Source organism: Acomys russatus, chromosome 15 (assembly GCF_903995435.1).
Source record: "Acomys russatus chromosome 15, mAcoRus1.1, whole genome shotgun sequence".
In the NCBI taxonomy this organism is placed as follows: domain Eukaryota; kingdom Metazoa; phylum Chordata; class Mammalia; order Rodentia; family Muridae; genus Acomys; species Acomys russatus.
Genome location: NC_067151.1, coordinates 37,383,111 through 37,391,060, shown reverse-complemented (window position 1 = coordinate 37,391,060; position 7,950 = coordinate 37,383,111). Strand labels below are relative to the sequence as shown.

Genomic DNA, 7,950 nt, shown 5'->3' with positions numbered 1-7,950 from the left:
CATATGGTTCTCCCTGCTGTATGTAGTTTGTTTTATAAATGTGTAATAAAATAAAAGTATTAATAAAAAAAGAAAGAAAACAGGTGCAAGATCATCTCCAAAAGAGAAGAAAACATATACTCAGTGAGCCACCAAAGGGTTTGACTTCCACTCACTTAGGGGAAAGCAGTGCAATCCAGGCTAAGCATGCATGATCTTTGTCACAGCGTCAGTCTCCAGTTGTTCAAAGTAACTGTAGGTACAAGAGAGGAAACAACTCCAAATTGACTTATTAGTTTATCTGGAGGACTATGAAGTGTCCCCCATTCCTGGGGTGGCAATAATCTTCAGAGCAGAGAGTGTTTCATGTGCTCCCAATTATTATATAATGAATAGAGACTGATGCATGTTAGTCCTGCCAGGCCACCATGTGCAATTCCTGGAAGACCACCTATACGTTTATACAACATTCCATGGTTCCAGCTGCTGCTCTACTGAGGTCATCTTTTGCACCCTGTGTTTTCTCAATGATAACACCAAATGCACTATAGAGCAAAGCCAAAGAACCTATAATATTACCCAAAGTGCTCCTTGCATAGTCACCATATTCAAAATCTGAACATTTCTTGCTTTGGACCAGGCCATGCTCTGGGTTTGCTTCAATCCTAGACGAAGACCATTCATTGCCCCAAATGCAGCCCCTGTCATGCAACATCCTCCAATGGTAAAGAAAGGTACTTCAAATCTGCCTCTGGGTTTAATTGGCTCCACTTGGCAAAATAAACTCAAGAGTATCCTAGACAAGATAGCATGGATCCACATTTAAATAATGAGTCAGGGGTTCATACCACAGTTATTGGGATGCAGGCCAAATCAGCTCCTCCAGCTAACCGGCCCATGGTTTTGTTGTCACTTCCTCCACCACCCTCCATGATGTCTCAGCAAACTGCAATTGCTTCCAACCCCAACCTCAGGCAGAGGTCTTGGCCCTGGTCCCCACAGCAACAGCGGGGAAGACCCACATTGCTACTGCCACCTTCACATGCTGACCTTCTGGGGCCACTGGCTTCAGTCATTTCTTTTCTTTCTTTTTGTTTTGTTTTGCTATGTTGTTTTGGTTTTTTCAAGATAGGTTTCTCTGTATAGTACTGACTGTCCTGGATGGTCTTTGTGAACCAGGTGGCCTCAATTTCACAGAGGTCTGCCTGTCTCTGTCTCCCAAGTGATGACATTTAAACCCACTGCTTAAGAGCTGTCATTTGGATTTTGTCCTAACACTGTTGACAAACATCTCTTGGATATAGAAAACAATATTATATTAGAGAAGTTACTATAACATTATATGAGAATCAAAGGCATAGGTGAATATTATTTGAAAGTGTCTATGCTGTTAGGGAATATTCTAGATTGTTTCAGAAATATCAGACTTTATTAGGGGGATGCCAATTCTCAGAAATAAGTCAGCTGGCAGGATTCACGCGCGCGCATGCATGTGTGTCTGTCTGTCTGTCTGTCTGTCTGTCTGTGAAAATGTCTGAGATGGTTCTAGAAAAATAACATTTATTGTTTTAATATATAATTATCTTTACTATTTTCAATATTTGTCTTTACTAATGTAATAAAATTTAACACTTATTAAACAGAACTTGAGTAGATATTTTCTTTGCAGTTTATGCTGTATCATTTTGCAAAAAATGCTTTTTAGAGTGTATAGTTCACTGGAATAGATGCTAATAGAAAGAAAGAGCAAAGCAGAGGTCAATTATTAAAGTAGGTCATGATAAATATAGCACAGAATTCGCCTACCATGCAGTAATCTGCATATGTTTTTAACTTAGATATTTCAAATATCGATTATTTATTCATTTTAAAATATAAAATATATATTATTCACTCACTGTACCTAGAAGAACCTGAATGCATCTATAAAAGCAAAATTATCATTTTTTTTCAAGTACCTTTCAGGCTTTGTAACTGGTTCGAGTCTGTTCTCCCATGCCTCTTCACAGACAAAAGGGGAACACAAGTGCTTGGGTGGGCTCTACTTTTTTCTTTTCATTGAAATATCAAGTCTGGATAGCATAAGTTACACACTGACTCTTTGCTACATTTTACTTGAAATGCAAAAATATTTTGAAAACTTAAAATAAAATAATTAACTAGTCGTTGAGAAGCAAAGGTTAGTCTAATTCCCAACAGAGAAAATAAATAAGTGAACATCTTATCTAAAGGGCAACTTTTATCTTTGCTACAACAAATATTACTTCTCATCCTAAAGTTTATGTCTAATACTTTTCTTGTACAGGCATTGTATAAACAATGGTCCTTTCTCCATACTGGCGATACATTTCATGTCTTCCACCTCTGCTAGCATCAGAGAGACTAGTCACATTTTATTCTTGTAATTTTTGTCACTGTTATCATTTCAATACTCAGTTGAAGCCTTCTGCATTTCTACACCTCTTAAAGCTGAGCAAAACATTCAAGAAGTCAACTATTTTATGGGAATAAGAGAGCTTTGGGGCAACTCCTTCACTTCTCAAGAAGAGAAATTGAATCAGAGACCCCATAAGGCCCCTCTGGACCATACTTAACTCAGGAACAGAACTGCAGCTGTGGTTCACAGTCCCAACACATCCTTTCCTCTAGGTTCCAGTTCTTCTAATGATGTCACAGTGGGAAATCCTGTGAAGGGCAAGTCAAGACTTCATTCTCCTTCCTAGCACATAATTCTGCGTCAAAGGGGGTTCCCTGAGAAAGTGATGGATGAGTACATTCAAACTTTGTTTTTGAGTTATATGGATGTAAGCATGTCCTGTTTGGGGAATACCTTCTCTTCCTCCACAGTTTTTCTTCTGCTTATGCTTAGTTTCCATTTGCTTTCCCAGTCGCACAGAAGAGAGCTTCTCTTTGTCCTTGTGCAGTTTAGAGTGTGTCGGGGTCATTCCAAATTGAATCTGGAGGAGAATATAAAAGCAGAGAGTACTTTCCCCAGATGAAACTTTATTAAATTAGGCAGTCAAGCCAATCTAACTCTGGCATGAGACAGCTTACATCTCTGATTGAGAGGCTATTTGTGAAGGAAGACACTTATTAAAATAAAAACAAAGTCAAACTAAGATGTTAACCTTAAAGGTGATGGGCAGTTATATGGTTCTGTTGAATCCTGAAAGCCTTATCATTATCAATTCGTTATGGACATTTTATCACCTTAACATTTTCATACTGGGAAAACAGTACTGGAATAGAAGCTTACTCAGGACTGAATTTTAAAGAAAGAAATGCATATAAAAAAACTTTAAAATTGTAAAGTTTTAAAAGTTGTACAGAAACTTTTAAAACATAAAGATGATTTTAAAGGGAATTTTAAAAGTATGTTTATAATACTAGTAATTTCACTTATGGTGTCTTTATGTACATCTAATTTGATTTAGTACTTTGCTATGTCATAATTGTATTTTTTTAAAAAATCAGTATTAATTTGCATGATAAGGAATGCCATTAGTTTCTCCCCATAAACAGTGATGAAACAAATGGAAATTTAAAAAAAAATATATCATCTAACACCTATAAAAGTTATAAAAATATCCAGTCTTTTTAAAAAATACCATTGTTCTTCAGAATTGGTGCTTTAATTGTAAAGCCATCTATAAATGGCTGAAATTGTAGAAATATTTCACCCCCTGTAGCTTTGTATAACAATCCCCTCAGTATCCTTTAAAATATGTATGTGTTCAAGATTTTACTATATTGTCAACATATCCCATAGGTATGAAAGGATCATTATGAAGATGTGGTAGTAGCATCCTATGGTGTTTTTTTCATGGTATCAGATAATAATAAAAGTTATTTTCTTTTTATTAGTAGGTGGTAAGATCTGGAGGAAAAGGGGGAAGTTGAAGATTGATGCATATATGCAGTCTTTTGTTGCTCTCATTATCTTAATCAACTTGGTTTGAATTCTTTAAATTCACAAGTAAAATGTAAGATGAGCAAAAGTTAAGATTTTTAAGGAAAAAAGGCAGAATTTCCCTAAGATATAAAGGAGATGCATCAACATCATGGTAGACAAAAAAACCTCTAAAGGAAAAAGGATTGCAGCCCTGAAGCCATAGGTATGAAGACTAAGATTCCAGACATAAAAGTATCAAAGCATCATTCTTAATTTCTCAAAAGGCAGCTGACACTTTTATGGGTAGCAATGACACTGTTTCCAGGCTATCCAAACAATCCTTGACACATTGGACTTACGCTTGAAATTAATTTATCCTGAAGTCATTTAGAAATGTGTGTTGAGATAAACCAACTGACTGGTTTTTACTGCCAGCAAGTGTTATAACACTTTGTTATACTTAAGGCATGATAAAAATTTTAAAGTACTTTACTGAAGGTATTTAAGAAATTATGAATTCACGCTAACATGGGAATATGTGTTTTACAATCCCTTTAGAGAGAAATGTTTGAAAATATATTTGTTGCAGTTAAGATTGCAGTAAAGTACGCTCATCATTTATTGCAGATGTGTATTTGTGTGACATGTTGCACCTATGCTTCAACCACAACAGCTTTCAAACAGTTCAGAGTGGAAAAGGGCTACGAATGCGGCTCGGTTGCTAGAGTGCCTGCCTGGAATGCACTAAGCCCTGAATTTGATTCCCAGCACCACATAACCGGGATTTGGTGGTCCCCTCCTGTGAGTCCCACATTTACTTTGTGGAGGCAGGAGACTCAGAAACTCAAAGTCAGCCTTAGCTTTATAGTGAATCTGAGGCCAGCGTAGGCTACATGAGTCCCTGTCTTAAGAAAAATTAAGAGTGAGTGAATGAAAACTAAGCAAATGAGAAAATAACAGTGGAATCTTCTGTCCTAACAAATGTGTGACAAATATAATAAAAAAGAGAAGACAAAATGATAATCCAGGCATGGGAAGGAAGAGACTGAAGATGATTAGAGTCTTATTTTAAAAAAAAAGTTGACTTATTTGGTAATAGACATTAAAAGTAGCATACATGTGATATTTGTACACTGGGAAAAGTTGAGGTGGTAGGAAGTTGTTAAGGATGATAAAGAGCTTTCAAATCAAGGCTCAGTACCAGGTGGCAGCAGCCCAAGTTGAAGCACAGGGGTAGAGCAGCTATCCATGCAGAGCGTTATTTCAGGGAAGGCTGCAGTATCCTGTGTGCACAGTTGTGATATTTCACAGTCTTTTGTTTCACCAGAGCAGTGGCAGTAATAGCTCTCATAGTAGTAGTAGTAGCAGCTGCTGCTGCTGCAGCCCGGTTCGTTAGAGTATAATTGCATTGCTGTAACAATGTCACTAACAGGGAAGGTTTGTTAATGCTCATTGTTTCAGAGGACTGCCTATAGTATTCTGCCTCATGCACACAGGTAAAAAACATCATGGTGGTGAGATTGTGTGGCAGATCCAGGCCTCCACCTGTTGGTACACAGGGACCAGGAAGAAAGGGAACAAAAAGTTTAAGTAGATAACATAACCCTGAGGATCTACTCTCATTAGTTTATTTCCTTTGACCAGGCCCTACCTCCTAAAGGTTCCAGGATTCCTACAGACCAGTGCCACCAGCTCCTGACTAAGCATTCAAATCACCAGCCCCCTGGAGAATGGTCACATTCAAACTATACCACAGGATTTGATGAAAATGACACTGTTTTAATTCTGAAAATGTTTGCATATAAGCGCTAACTTCTAAACACTTGGTGTTATGAAATTATATTAATATTTCATAGAAACGAACTAAGTTGAATTATATTTTAAATTATTTTGTGTGTATTTGTGTGTGTGTGTGTGTGTGTGTGTGTGTGTGTGTGTGTGTGTGTGTGCAGCACATCTGTGTGTGGAGGTGTTCATCAGAAGACGTCTTTCAGGAATTGATTTTTACCTCCCACTTGGGTTTTGAAGCATGGTCATCTTTCTGCTTCGGCTGCTATGCTGTGAACCCAAGACTTCCAGCTTCTGGCCAGTCCTATTTGCACCATTCATCTCATCATAAGGGTGCTAGGATTAAAAACGCATGCTACTGCTCTCAGCTTTTTACTTTTTTTGTAAGTACTATTTTAAAAGTGACTTTAAAAGAAGGGGATTAACTGCTTTTACTCAGTGAGCCATCTGCTCAGCTTCCTCAATGTAATTTTTATCTTATAACTAACATTTTTCCTGCTTTCCATCTTCTCTATGCCAATCTCTACAGTCTTTACAAAAGCAATAATTATAAAGGCTTTATTAAGGGGATCACAGACATTCTGGCTGAGAATAGCAGAGATGTTGAGGTCACTGATTCCCAAGCTTTGAGAGGATGAAAATCACCTGGAGATCCTGTCACAGTTCACTTCCAGGACTTCTCTTGACATCCTGATTTAGTAGAATTGAACTGAGTCTGAGAGCATATGCTTTTAGAAAACACAAGCATCACAGGTGAACCTCATCACTAGGAAATGTTGAGAAATACAAAAACACTGATTCCAGCTCCATTTCTTCTCACAGGAGATGCAGCCAAAGTTTATGTGTTCAGGAAGTAAGTCCGGATATGGGACTTCCACGAGTGTGTCCTGAGACCTCTCTATTGCCTCTAGAAACTTCTTCCTCCTCCTCCTCCTCCTCCTCCTGCTCTTCTTCTTCTTCTTCTTCTTCTCCCCCTCCTCCTCCTGCTCCTTCTTCTGATGCTGCTCCTTCTCCTACTCCTCCTATTTCCCCTAAATTTTTATCTCTATAGGAGTTCTAGATGGCTTCACCAGGCAGTCAAAAAATTGATGGAAATATACAGAACCTATAAAACATTTTCATTGACGACACTACATATTAAAAAGTGTTTTACATTGTAGTGTACTCCTTACATATGGTGTTATATTATAGTATAAGACGACATATTAATTACAATATAAGGATATATTAAAATGCAAGGATGTAGTGACTTGAATGAAAATACTCCACACAGGCTCATGTGTTTGAATAGTTGGTCCCAGTTGGTAGAATTGTATTGGAAGGAACAGGAGGTGTGACCTCGCTGGAGGATGTGTATTACTGGAGGCAGGCTTTGCACTTTGAAAAGATAACACCATTGCCAGTGTGGCTCTCTCTCTCTCTGTGTCTTTTAGATCAAGATGTGAGCTCCTAGATGATCCTGTCACCAGACCTTTGCTTCTCCATCATCAACCCTAGTCCTCTGAACCATTGTCTTAAACACTTTATTTTATAAGATCCTTTGGTCATTATATTTTATTACAGTAATAAAGAAGTAACTAAGATGCATAACCTTTACATTAAATGTAGCTATGTGAAACTCTCAGCTGCCCTTAGATCCCATTAGAGTTTCTTAGAGGTAGCCATGTTGGAAGGATGGTGGTGTTCAAAAGACACAGGCTAAAAAGGAGTCTACTGAAACCTAAATTTGCCACAAATTTTATGTTTTAGATATAACTCTTTAACAGGAACTCCCATATAAATAGAGTACAATAGCTAAAAGCAGGCAGTGTTCATTGCATGCCGTCTAGATAAATCACACAGAGAAAGAGATTTTGATCATTAATTAAGTGAAAATCAAATCACCTTCCTTATAAGAACAAACATGAGACGTATAGCTTTATCTTTCCAGATCAGAACACATAAATAGAACATTTCTAGGTAAAGTAATTTGACCTAATTATCTCACCACTCTTTGTTATCATGTGCATGCACAATACCCTCTTCTTAACTCCTAGACTAGACTTTAGTAAACAAATAAAACATAGAAAAATATTGCAGTGGGCCTTTGGGGTAAGGATGTCTCCTTTAATCTGCTGAGGAAAGCCCTAGTAGCTTTGTTATTTTTAACTCATTTTTCAGAAATGCATAGTGATTTTGAAAATAAAACTAGCTATGGTGGGTGCTTGACAAGGATACGAAACCAAATCACAGGCCAAGCATTCTGCTTGATAATAATATAAAATTACTCTAAATAAAATCTCATCTCCTTT

General features: G+C 37.4%; 1 pseudogene; it reads right to left on the bottom strand.

The window, feature by feature from the left end:
• Nucleotides 1-326: 326 nt before the first annotated feature.
• Nucleotides 327-911, bottom strand: LOC127198911 (mitochondrial import inner membrane translocase subunit Tim23-like; annotated as a pseudogene).
• Between the last annotated feature and the right edge of the window lie 7,039 nt (nucleotides 912-7,950).